Source organism: Simochromis diagramma, unplaced genomic scaffold (assembly GCF_900408965.1).
Source record: "Simochromis diagramma unplaced genomic scaffold, fSimDia1.1 OVJJ01000171.1, whole genome shotgun sequence".
NCBI lineage: Eukaryota > Metazoa > Chordata > Actinopteri > Cichliformes > Cichlidae > Simochromis > Simochromis diagramma.
The window spans coordinates 615,380-628,213 of record NW_024387222.1 but is presented as its reverse complement, the minus strand read 5'-3'; positions in this window follow the sequence as shown (position 1 = coordinate 628,213).

The window sequence follows — 12,834 nt, the reverse complement described above, 5'->3', positions numbered from 1 at the left end:
ACATGCTGTAGTGCCATTTTTGGGAGCATTTCAGTTGCTATACATCAATACAACCATTATAGCCCAAATTTTAATAACATGTGTAGATTAATTCATAGTAACTACATAAATTGCAAAAAAGTGCAATAAACTACAAAAAAAATTAAAAATCGTTTTTTTTGTTTGTTTGTTTTTTCATTTATGTAAGTTGTCCCTTAAATATATTAATATCGTCTGCTGTGTAACAAATATAATGTGTGTAATTTTAAACTTCGACTCACCTGAAAGTTTCCAGTCAGCCTCCTGCTGTTGCAGCTCCAACAGGCTTCCTGCTCACTTCAAGTTTAATCAGACTTCAGTCCAGCAACACATTTACAACCAACAAACACACAGGCAGCACTGATGGTTGTACTTCAGTTTTATTGTTCTCAGAAATCAACACCAGTGAAAAATAAATTAATTCCTCGATTTTATTTTTTAAACATTCTGGTCGGAGGTGTAGAGGGAACTGCTTCTCCTCACAGACCTGAAGGCTTCAAAACACTAAACTCAGAAGGAAAGTTCAAAGTTCAAATTCTGGCCAAATTCCACATCAAACAAGGTTGAATAAAAGCACAGTCCTCCACGTAACCTGGGATTTTTTTTCAGACAGTGAGACTAAAGGATTAAAGTCTGAATGTAAAGACAAGAAATGAAGTGATAACTAAATAAAAACACCAAGTAAGAAACAGGAGCGTTGTGAAAAATAACATTTTTCCAACTAAACTTTGTTAAATTTGCTTCTCTGAGTAAAACTGTGGGTTGACAATACTGAACCAAAATACATTTACACAGAAAGAATCTCAGTTTTTACAACTTATATTTTCATCAGCCTCCCCAAACACAGAGACCAGTTTGAGCTTAATACTGCGACAACCACCTGCACTACAAAAATAATATGAATATGTAAACAATAAAAATGTTGTATGGCTCTATGATTAGAAAATGATACACTGCATGGTAACTGAAATAAACAAAAACATGCAAACTTTACATAAAAGGCTTTAAAAACAAAGACACTGGAGGTAATAATCAGACTGATGCAGGACAGGACCAACACACTAACAGATTACATCATTGTCATCAAATACTTTGCAATTTAAATCAAAACCTTTTGGATATTTTTATTTTTTCTGTCAGAGAAGCAACAGAGTAAAATAAAATCTTGTAAGACTAACAGGCTTTAAAGAAAAAATAATGAAGGAGACCGTTTGAAATAAGTTGTTGCTGGACCGTTTGGAGGCACTTAACCAACCAGGTTAAAAATATAAATGACAGACGAGTCTCTGATTAACGACCACAGGGACAGTTACAGACTGTATATAAAAGAAGGATGTAGCTTCTACGTCTGATTAGCCTTGAACCCTAAATTCTCTCTGATGACCAGAAGGTGGCAGCGTTTGACAGAAGTCTGTGGGGAAACTGACATAGTCGATCTGTGACCTCAGTAACCAGTTAAAGTTGAAACTTTCAGGGTCAGAATCAGTCGTTTTCAGTCTTCTTTAAAACCCACTTTATTTAATCAACTGTCCAATAAAGAATAAAAATGATAAAGTGGGGCGTGGTTTAAGGCTCCATTAGTTTAGATCATCTGTGTGTAGATGCAGAGTTCAGAGCAGTTCAGCTGCTGTTGTGAGGACTGAGCGAGCAGCGTTTGATTTAGCTGAGGGACCATTTATCATCAGAGGGACTGAAGGTAAGCAGTGGTACATTTAGATATTTGTCAGGTTTTATTTACTTTGTTCAAACAATCTGCTTCACGCTGTTTACTTTGTAATGACAGAATTTAATGCAGGACATTAAAGTCGATGGAGTATAGAGTCGTAGATTGAAGTTAAGCCTGGATCCAGCAGCTGTGTCCTGATGACTGCAGAGATTCAAACTCTGCTTCAAAGACATTTACATTCTGAGGCCCATTTAGATCGTTTACATCTTTGGTCAGTACATGTGAAAGCACAACTGTTAATGACTGAACAATGAGAAGGGCACAGTGTTCCTAGTGTTCATTTTCCATGTGTATCTATAAGTGGTTATGTCTCTTGTTGTACTGGTTTCCCTTCTTGTGGATAGAATTAAATATTCCACTGGTTGAAGCAAACAGCCCGACAGCCTGTGATAAAACCCACTCACTGTGTGTTAACTAGGAGAGACTCTGTTCCTCCCCATGATCCTTATTGAAGCAGTTAAAAATAATGGACGGCTGTGTTTTTGCCCAGTTTTGACACGTTACTGCACTTTAATGTGTCTATGAACTGAGAGGTCACGACCCCTTGACCATTTCCACTGGTTTCTCACATTGATCCCTTGCTTCTTTAAACAGCATCAGGAAACCAAACAGGATTCAAAACGAAACGTTAGAAACCAGCGGGGAACGTCATTGGTGGCTACATGAACCTTTGTTATACAGTCTGTGAGAACAGTTCACCTGTGAAACATGAACCCTCTTTAAGATCCGACGATTTCCAAACAATATTGTTGACAAATGAAAAACAAAATGTAAATTGTTTTGAAAGTTTTCTTAATGTAGCATAGATGTTACAATAGTCCCGACTGGTATCCCTTCCCGTCCCTCTACAATGTCCATAAGAAATCCTTTACATCAGGCACTTGTTGATTAGTCCATAGCAGCTCCGAGCCGCCCAATCAGAATCAACTCCTCTCAGTTAGTCCGCGCAGCGCCTCTCTTTAGTCGCCTCTTCGTCCCGACTTTCTCTTCCTCCTCCTTCACACTCCGAGAGGTGCGGTAGACGCCAGGAGACCTCAGCTTCAATGTCACCCAGGGCCAGTGCGGGATCATCAGGCGCCACTGGTCGAGGGGGCCGGGTAGTTGGGCTGGTAGTAGCGGTACGGATCGTCTTCCTCGACCTCGCCGTAGTTCTGGAAGACGCTGGGTGGTAGTTGGACTGCGGGGACAGCGCCGCCCGTCAGTGACATCCTCGCCTTCTGTGATGCCGACCAACCAGGCAATCAGCCAACCAGCAGCCCGGCGGATAGGCAGTGAAAAGCCCAAAACAAAGAGGGCCGACCCCGCACCACAGGAAGCAGTGTTTTGGAGCAATTTGTAGGGTTTTGATTGGGTTAGCAAGAACAAAGGGGTGGGGTTAAGAAGGAAGGAGCAAGAGACACAGAGACAAGGGTTACCAAAGGTTACCAGGTCAGGTTTATGAGTCAGTTAATAAGGTGAGGAGTTTAAAGTTTGGGGTTACCCAGTCAGGATGTGTGAGTCTGGGTTAGAAAGTCAGTGTTGACAATATTGAGGGTCGTTAGGATAAAAAGCTTTAAATAAGTCAGATTGAGCTTTGATGTTTACGTTTTGTGAGACATTTTGTACAAATGTCTAAGTATTACCAACCAAGTATGACATCATTCAAACTGTCATATTTAAGTAACAGATTTCAGATATCGTCTTTCAAATGATAAGCATCTGGATACTTAACGTTGCAAAATATTCAAAGTTGTCGTGCAGATGAGTGTTTAGGACGAGTTACAGGAGTTTGTATTAAGTCAGTGGAGTCTGGGAATTAAAAAAGAGGAATTGGATGATCATAATCTAGAAGAAAAGGTAAGGAGAGGACGACCGTGTCAATGTTCACAGTATTTCTTTATCAAAACTACTGATAATTCCATATTTTTCTTGCTCCTAAAAATACAACAAAAAATTAAAACAAGCAACAGATGCGTCACATAAAGTAGTGCTGTTTGTATACGGCACCTCAGTGAGCCACTCTAGATTCATGTGCACCAAATCTACGTTTGACTTTTAGGGATCTACAATTACAGGAAGTAATAACAATAATAATAATAATAATGGTCTTTGATGTGGTTAAGATTACATCTGCTGATGATCGCTCAGATGATGATATATAATTACATGTGTTCTCTAAGTAATTCATGTCTGTGTAATACTGGGAGCAATATATCTCTACAAAGTGTTATGATTATGGTCAACGTCCTGTGAGTCCTCTGACAGATCAGGAATGTCTGCCAGGAAACCAGCACATTTAAATGATCTCTCCCAATTCTTCCTGGATGACTGGTCCATCATCAGGTCAGAAATATGCCAGAAGCTTGTTGATGGCTAACAAAAGCATCTGGTTGAGGTGCAGCTTGCCTGAAGGTATATTTAACCACATATTAGTTGCATAGTTGAGTGTTTGCATACTTTTAATCCAGATCCATAAGTCATTAAAGATTTAAGCTTTACAATCATTCCAGCCTGGAAAAAGAAGAGTTCAAAGAAATCCTAAAAAGCTCCAAATTACTACCACATTCCCGCCCATCATGAGTGTATACAAACTTAACTGAAGCCACATCATGGTTGAAGTCACATGTGGTCTAACATGTGGGGTTGTTTGGATCATAGCAATAATTCTGATGGTGCTACACTGAACCTGCCACTGACTGTCAGGGATTTAAGGTTTTAGAGAGGGGGTGAAAGTGGACACTGGGAAGGAAAAAGGGTGCATTGGATTTATAGCACGAGACAAAACAAATGAATTGCACAGCCCTGTTTGATTATTTGTGAACGTCTCAGTAATATTCTGTTGTGGGTTATTATGGGGGATAAAAGAAGGTGAAGACAGAGACGTGGAGACACAAACACAGAGACAGAAGAGTGATTACAACATGCAGACATTACTCACATGACCCCCTGCAGACTGCAAGCTGCACAGCTCCGTTTAGGCCACTGTGTGACCTTTAACCTCAAACACATCAGTGATGTAGCACCAACATGCACAGAACATGCTGAAGATGACTCCTGCAGGGCTTTCTTTAGCCTCTCAAAAACATGTTTGCTGACTTGTGATTGGTTGCAAACTAACAGTGATCAGGATGCATGTGAGGGATCAGCTGTGAAGCTGCTCAGATAGAAATGCCTCCTGGGTCTTTGCCTGCAGCAGGAGGGAGAACAGACTGATGCTGCAAGGGTAACATCTGCCTGCAGTGCTGCTTCATCACCTGCAACTTTCATGTGGATTTTGTAAAGTCATTTGTTGAATGTTTATATGGTGACATTTAATAACTAATGCATGCATTAGAAAACCCTGCATGGAGCTTTCCAGTGACAGATTAAACCCACACTCACTGCACAGAGTGATTTAGCACCAACTGAGATGTTAAGATGCAGAGTTTATGACCACGTGTGGAATAAAACATGTTTTTGAGGCTTTTTCCTTCTACTTCCTTCCAGAGCTGATGTTCAAAAGATCTGTCGTTTAAATGAGTTTTAACCACAATAAAATATTCTGTTCTTTTATTTTTCACTTTGAAGTCAAATAATCAGCATCTTTACTCAACATCTAGTCTCAGTTCAACAAACTGAACCTCATTTTGATCATCCTTAGCATCAACAGAAAAATCTACCACTGTAAAAGTCTGTGTATGATATTTAAAATAAGAAGCAGCAGAATAAATAAACTTTAAAAACTCAGCTGTTTTGTCTCAAATGTTCGGAAACAAACTGTCTCACAAATTCTGCTCAGAGTTGATTATTTTGGGTGAAATGAGCCTTTAAGTCCGTAGCACGACCACTTTGAGGCTAAATGGTTAAAGACATCATCTCTGTCTCTGTCGTTCCATCGAGTCTGTTTTCTGAGCCCAGTGCGCTGCATGATATTTGAAATTGTACAAAATGTAAAAATCACACACTGAAGATGAATTTCTGTGTTTTTAACTTCAACACACACACTGCTGTTTGTGAAACTGAATCCTGCATCTTAGCTGTGAGTGTATCTGAACGTGTTTCACCTTCAGATACACTGAGTGTGGGTGGATGACTTATGTGAAGCACTAAATGTATAAAGGCTCATTTACACCATGAAGGCTGCTCTCACAGACCGGCACAGACTGATTGTTAAGGTGGAATTAAGAAATAAGTGTCTAAAGTTCTTAGAACATGTTTAGCGCCACCTTGTGGCCGGACGTCACTTTTTTCTTAAATTCAGCTTCATGAGGTTTAAATTTCTGTCAGTTTTTGAAAGCAGGGTTCCAGAGTGTAAATGAACCTTTATACACGCAGTGTTTCATGCCCACTTCTGTGACATGCACTCTGTTTAACTCAGTGGCAGCTTTTCAGTGTGAAAATGAACCACAAGAACTGAACATCTGTCCTCATGACTTCAGTCCAAATACAATCAGCAGTGAAATGTTTTCATGCTCAGTTAAAAAGTTTCTTCTGTGTTCACATATTTGAACAAACATGCAGGTTTGTCTCATTACAGCCTCTTCAGTCTGTGGCTGTAATACACACACACAGTCACGGTGGAGGCTGCTGCTTTAATCATGTGGTTGACAATAAGAGCTCCAGAGCAAAGAGCTCCAGGGCAAAGAGCTCCAGAGCAAAGAGCAAAGAGCAAAGAGCTCAGGGCAAAGAGCTCCAGAGCAAAGAGCTCCAGGCAAAGAGCTCCAGAGCAAAGAGCTCCAGAGCAAAGAGCACCAGGGCAAAGAGCTCCAGGGCAAAGAGCTCCAGGGCAAAGAGCTCCAGAGCAAAGAGCTGCAGGGCAAAGAGCTCCAGGGCAAAGAGCTCCAGAGCAAAGAGCTCCAGGGCAAAGAGCTCCAGGGCAAAGAGCTCCAGAGCAAAGAGCTCCAGAGCAAAGAGCTCCAGGCAAAGAGCTCCAGGGCAAAGAGCTCCAGAGCAAAGAGCTCCAGAGCAAAGTGCTCCAGAGCAAAGAGCTCCAGAGCAAAGAGCTCCAGAGCAAAGAGCTCCAGAAGACGATGTTAGGAGGTCAATATTATCGCATTTAAATCATCTGTCTTGGATTAAGGACACATCTAAAACCTGCAGCACACCGGCCCTTGAGGCCTGGAGTTCCCCACCCTTGCATTAAACCCACCCAAGCACCAGAGGACGTGCAAACTCCACCCAGAAGCAGCACCACACTGCCCTTTATTGTCTCTGCTATTAAAAATAAAGATGCATAAATAGTTCACACTGACATATTATTTATTTGTAGAAGGCGCATCTAAAAAAGTCATTTTATTAGTACATTTTGCAGCTGCTGAGTTGAAACTAATTATCTCATTACGACAGAAAAATTAAAAATTGAGGTATTTTAATAAACTGTTTTTTAAAGTTACACAAAATTTAACCCTTTAAGACCTACCATAGAACTGTCCTGATCGTAAAACTATATGTTTAAAATGTTTTCATCAAATGCCACTACTCAAAGCTTAATAAAAGGATATACAAGAATAAACATGATATAAAAATGATATAATCCCAAAGAACCAAGTCCGCACAGAGCTTATCTTTATATTTTACATGCTGTAGTGCCATTTTTGGGAGCATTCAGTTGCTATACATCAATACAAATTATAGCCCAAATTTTAATAACATGTGTAGATTAATTCCATAGTAACTACATAATTGCAAAAAAAGTGCAATAAACTACAAAAAAATTAAAATCGTTTTTTTTGTTTGTTTGTTTTTTTCATTTAATGTAAGTTGTCCCTTAAATAATTAAATATCGTCTGCTGTGTAACAAATATGAATGTGTGTAATTTTAAACTTCGACTCACCTGAAAGTTTCCAGTCAGCCCTCTCTGTTGCAGCTCCAACAGGCTTCCTGCTCACTTCAAGTTTATCAGACTCATCCAGCAACACATTTACAACCAACACACACACAGGCAGCACTGATGGTTGTACTTCATTTTATTGTTCTCAGAAATCAACACCAGTGAAAAATAAATTAATTCCTCGATTTTATTTTTTAAACATTCTGGTCGGAGGTGTAGAGGGAACTGCTCGCCTCACAGACCTGAAGGCTTCAAAACACAAACGCAAGGAGAGAAAAGTTCAAAGTTCAAATTCTGGCCAAATTCACATCAAACAAGGTTGAAATAAAAGCACAGTCCTCCACATAACTGGGATTTTTTCAGACAGTGAACTAAAGGATTAAAGTCTAAATGTAAAGACGAAATGAAGTGATAACTAAATAAAAAACCAAGTAAGAAACAGAGCGTGATGAAAATAACATTTTTTCCAACTAAACTTTTTAAATTTGCTTCTCTGAGATAAAACTGTGGGTTGACAAACTGAACCAAAAACATTTACAACAGAAAAAGAATCTCATTTTTTACAACTTATATTTGTTCATCAGCCTCCAAAACAAACACGAGACCAGTTGAGCTTAATATGCGACAACACTGCACTACAAAATAAATATGATATGTAACATAAATGTTTGTATGGCTCTATGATTAGAAAATGATACACTGCATGGTAACTGAAATAAACAAAAACATGCAAAACTTTACATAAAAAGGCTTTAAAACAAAGACACTGGAGGTAATAATCAGACTGATGCAGGACAGGACCAACACACTAACAGATTACACTCATTGTCATCAAATACTTTGCAATTTAAATCAAAACCTTTTGATATTTTTATTTTTTCTGTCAGAGAAGCAACAGAGTAAAATAAATCTTGTAAAACTAACAGGCTTTAAAGAAAAAATAATGAAGGAGACCGTTTGAAAAAGTTGTTGCTGGAACCGTTTGGAGGCACTTAACCAACCAGGTTAAAAAAAATAGTGACATCAGACATCCTGATAAGACCACGAGGCAGTTACAGACTGTATATAAGAAGGATGTAGCTTCTACGTCTGATTAGCCTGAACCCTAAATCTCCTGATACCAGAAGTGGCAGCGTTTGACAGAAGTCTGTGGGGAAACTGAGACATAGTCGATCTGTGACCTCAGTAACCAGTTAAAGTTGAAACTTTCAGGGTCAGAATCAGTCGTTTTCAGTCTTCTTTAAAACCCACTTTATTAATCACTGTCCAATAAAGAATAAAATGATAAAGGTGGGCGTGGTTAGCTCCATTAGTTAGATCATCTGTGTGTAGATGCAGAGTTCAGAGCAGTTCAGCTGCTTGTGAGGACTGAGCGGAGCAGCGTTTGATTTAGCTGAGGGACCATTATCATCAGAGGGACTGAAGGTAAGCAGGTGTACATTTAGATATTTGTCAGGGTTTTATTTACTTTGTTCAACAATCTGCTTCAACTGTTTACTTGTAATGACAGAATTTAATGCAGACATAAAGTCGATGGAGTATGAGTCGTAGATTTGAAGTAAAGCTGGATCCAGCAGCTGTGTCCTGATGACTGCAGAGATTCAAACCCTGCTTCAAAGACATTTACATATCTAGAGGCCCAGGTAGATCGTTTACATCTTGGTCAGTACATGTGAAAACACAACGAATGACTGAACAATGAGAGGGCACCAGTGTTTTCCTAGTTTCATTTTCCATGTGTATCTATAAGTGGTTATGTCTCTTGGTTGTACTGGTTTTCCCTTCTTGTGGATAGAATTAAATATTCCACTGGTTGAAGCAAACAGCCCGACAGCCCTGTGATAAACCACTCACTGTGTGTTAACTAGAGAGACTCGTTTCCTCCCCAGATCCTATTGAAGCAGTTAAAAATAATGGACGGCTGTGGTTTTTGCCCAGTTTTGACACGTTACTGCACTTAATGTGTCTATGAACTGAGAGGTCACACCCCTTGACCATTTCCACTGGTTCTCACATTGATCCCTTGCTTCTTTAAACGCATCAGGAAACCAAACAGGATTCAAAACGAAACGTAGAAACAGCGGGAACGTCATTGGTGGCTACAGAACCTTTGTTAACAGTCTGTGAGAAACAGTTCACCTGTGAAACATGAACCCTCTTAAGATCCGACGATTTCCAAACATATTGTTGACAAAAAAAACAAATGTAAATTGTTTTGAAAGTTTTCTTAATGTAGCATAGATGTTACAATAGTCCCGACTGGTATCCCTTCCCGTCCCTCATCAATGTCCATAAGAAATCCTTTACATCAGGCACTGTTGATTAGTCCATAGCAGCTCCGAGCCGCCCAATCAGAATCAACTCCTCTCAGTTAGTCCGCGCAGCGCCTCTCTTTAGTCGCCTCTTCTCCCGACTTTCTCTTCCTCTCCTCCTTCACACTCCGAGAGGTGCGGTAGACGCCAGGAGACTCAGCTCAATGCACCCCAGGGCAATGCGGGATCATCAGGCGCCACTGGTCGAGGGGCCGGGTAGTTGGGCTGGTAGTAGCGTACGGATCGTCTTCCTCGACCTCCGCCGTAGTTCTGGAAGACGCTGGTGGTAGTTGGACTGCGGGGACAGCGCCGCCGTCAGTGACATCCTCGCCTTCTGTGATGCCGACCAACCAGCAATCACCAACCAGCAGCCCGGCGGATAGGCAGTGAAAAGCCCAAAACAAAGATGGCCGACCCCGCCACCACAGGAAGCCAGTGTTTTGAGCAATTTGTAGGGTTTTGATTGGGTTAGCAAGAACAAAGGGGTGGGTAAGAAGGAAGGAGCAGAAAACACAGAGACAAGGGTTACCAAAGGTTACCGTCAGGTTTTAGGTCAGTTAATAAGGTGAGGAGTTTAAAGTTTGGGTTACCCAGTCAGGATGTTGAGTCGGGGTTAGAAAGTCAGTGTTGACAATATTGAGGGTCGTTAGGATAAAAAGCTTTAAATAAAGTCAGATGAGCTTTGATGTTTACTTTTGTGAGACATTTTGTACAAATGTCTAAGTATTACAACCAAGTATGACATCATTCAAACGTCATAGTTTTAAGTAACAAGTTTCAGATATCGTCTTTCAATGATAAGCATCTGGATACTTAACGTGCAAAAATATTCAAATTTCGTGCAGATGAGTGTTTAGGACGAGTTACAGGATTTATATAAGTCAGTGAGTCGGGAATTAAAAAAGAGGAATTGGATAATCAATCAGAAGAAAAGGTAAGGAGAGGAGACCGTGTCAATGTTCAAGTATTCTTTACAAACTACTGATAATTCCATATTTTTCTTGCTCCTAAAAAATACAACAAAAAATAAAAACAAGCAACAGATGCGTCACATAAGGTGTCTGTTGTATAGGCACCTCAGTGAGCCACTCTAGATTCATGTGCAACAAATCTACTTTGACTTTTAGGGATTACAATTACAGGAAGTAATAACATAATAATAATAATAAATGGTCTTTGATGTGTGTTAAGATTACATCGCTGATGATCAGCTCAATGATGATATATATACATGTTGTTCTCTAAGTAAGTCTGTCAGTTGAATGGGGGAGCAATATACTCTACAAGTGTTATGATTATGGTCAACGTCCTGTGAGTCCTCTGACAGATCAGGAATGTCTGCCAGGAACCAGCAAATTTAAATGATCTCTCCATTTCCTGGAGACTGGTCCATCATCAGGTCAGAAAATATGCCAGAAGCTTGTTGATGGCTAACAAAAGCACTGGTTGAGGTGCAGCTGCCTGAAGGTATTTTTAACCACATATTAGTTCATAGTTGAGTGTTTGCATACTTTTAATCCAGATCCATAAGTCATTAAAGATTTAAGCTTTAACAATCAGTCCCAGCCAGGATTATGTTCTCACCAAGATAATGTAGAAATCCCTTAAATCTGCATTATTTCTAACAGCCAGCAGGGGGCGTCTCCTGTGGTTGCATAAACAGGTCAGCTTGTGTTGACGTCTGTGGGAAAATGTCCTTCAGCTGCAGTGATCCAAGTCCTCATGAACACTTTTCTATGAGTCCATGGTCTCAGTTTAAGATTTACAGGACACAGTGATCTTCATTTAATCATTTATTCTGCTGTTAATGTTCAAAGCAGGTGATAAAGCAGGTACGCTTTAGTGGGAGGGGACTGTGTGGTTACCAAGGTGACTGATGAGGATGTGATGTTCCTGGATTTAAAGGCCAGATCCTCAGGAGGCTTTAAAAACACGGCTTTGTAACTAACGGGTGATGTCACAGTGGCAACGTCCATCTTTTATTTACAGTATATGGTTCTCATGCGTCCTGCATCATTTTGTATAGAAATGTTCAGAGCTGCAGTTCATGTGTGAAAACTGCATAACTGGTAATAATGGGAATACTGGGAAGACAAATGGAAGTTAAATAGTTCAGCAGGAGAATATGTTGATGTGTGTTTCTAAGCACTGCTAAGAGCTCTCTGCAAATAACTCTGTGGTGTTTTCAGGGTTTTACCTGTAACAACATTGTACTTGTTCAACAGAAGCTGGAATACAGGTGCAAAATTAGATCCTGAGGATGACTTCAAAGTATTTATGGATCTACAAGGAACATGGAACTACACCAACACTGGATCGAAACACTGGATCTGTGAGAGGGACATCTACTGAGAGTTTGCTGGTCACCTCTCAGTCTGACATGTGTAACATGTAACTGCACTGTATCAGATTTAAACCTTACCAAGGATTTAATAGAGAAACTGAAACTGCTTCAGTCAGAAGGTACAATTGTGTGAAATAACTATCATTGAGTTTATGACTTTAAGTTTTGCTCACAGCGTAGTCAAAGTGAAAAATAAAAGCAAGGTCGGTTGTTGTGAAATCACAGACTGACTGACAGACTTCTAGATTGGTTGGACTATGAACGAAAATGTCTGTAATTCCTGAACAGTTAATGTAATAATTTTGTTAAACTCCTTGAATTAAAGATGGAAGTCTGCACTTCAATCACATCGTATCTGTTTGATTTCAAATCTACTGTCATGATGTACAGAGGCAAAGCGATAAAAACAGCACATGGACCCGACTGTAAGACTTCATAAAACAAGCTGATAAATAATAAAAACTAAATGAAACTCAGCTCTTAAAGCATAAAGACTTAGTATTTGTCAAATCAAAATGGTATTTCCAAAGCCTGAGGACGGGGTACAATCCTAAAGAGCGTAAGTAGGCACATGAAGTGACACACTAATTTTTGTGCAGTGGGCTTAAAAATGAGGAAAAAGAACCGTCTTCAAGCATGAATTAC